A 783-nucleotide genomic window follows, 5' to 3' on the forward strand; every position below is an offset into this window, starting at 1 on the left:
AAGAGCTTAGTGATCATATCTTAGTACATCATTGAGAGTGTTAGTGCTAGGTTAGCTCTTTAGTGAGTGAGATAGTAAGGTGTTGTGTCTTGTGAGCTGGTTCTAGCGTGAACCAAAAGAAGATCTCGGTGCGCCGACCCCTTGGAGTCTTGTTGGCTCGTCGGCAATGTCAACGAACCTCCGACTTGGTGTGGAGCGGCGTCGACAACTTTGTGCGAGGGACGTGGAGACCCTCACCCTTCTTGGTGAATCTCCTTAGTGGAAAGCGAGATCAAGGTGATCGTGATTGTGTTCACGGAAGAGACTTGATTGCCATGAAGCAATACTCTTTGTGAGTGCTTCCACAACGTGGATGTAGATGTGCCTTTGTGCTAACTGAACCACGGGATAAATCTTCATATCGAGAGTTTGCTTTCTCTCATCCGCATTTACGTTTCCGCATTTCATACTAGCAATCTTTGTGTGCCTTTACTTTTATAGAATAGTATCTTGATAGGATTGGCTATATGTTGCTAAACTCTTTTTGGGATGAGAGTTTTATACTAGAAGAACTGTAGTGGCACATTTAGATAGCACGTTTTAGTTTAAGTTTTGTGCAAACTAGTTGGAGCCATAGGTTAAGTTTTTAAGTTGCCTAATTCACCCACTCCTCCTCTTAGGCTAGAGCACACGATCACTATCATATATACTACTGTGAATAGGATCCACCACTAAGATCTGCTTGGTCCAAAGATATTGGTGTTGCCCGTTGTCTCTTATACTATTTTTTTTATTGCTATAAGC

This window comes from Panicum virgatum, chromosome 1N (assembly GCF_016808335.1).
Source record: "Panicum virgatum strain AP13 chromosome 1N, P.virgatum_v5, whole genome shotgun sequence".
In the NCBI taxonomy this organism is placed as follows: domain Eukaryota; kingdom Viridiplantae; phylum Streptophyta; class Magnoliopsida; order Poales; family Poaceae; genus Panicum; species Panicum virgatum.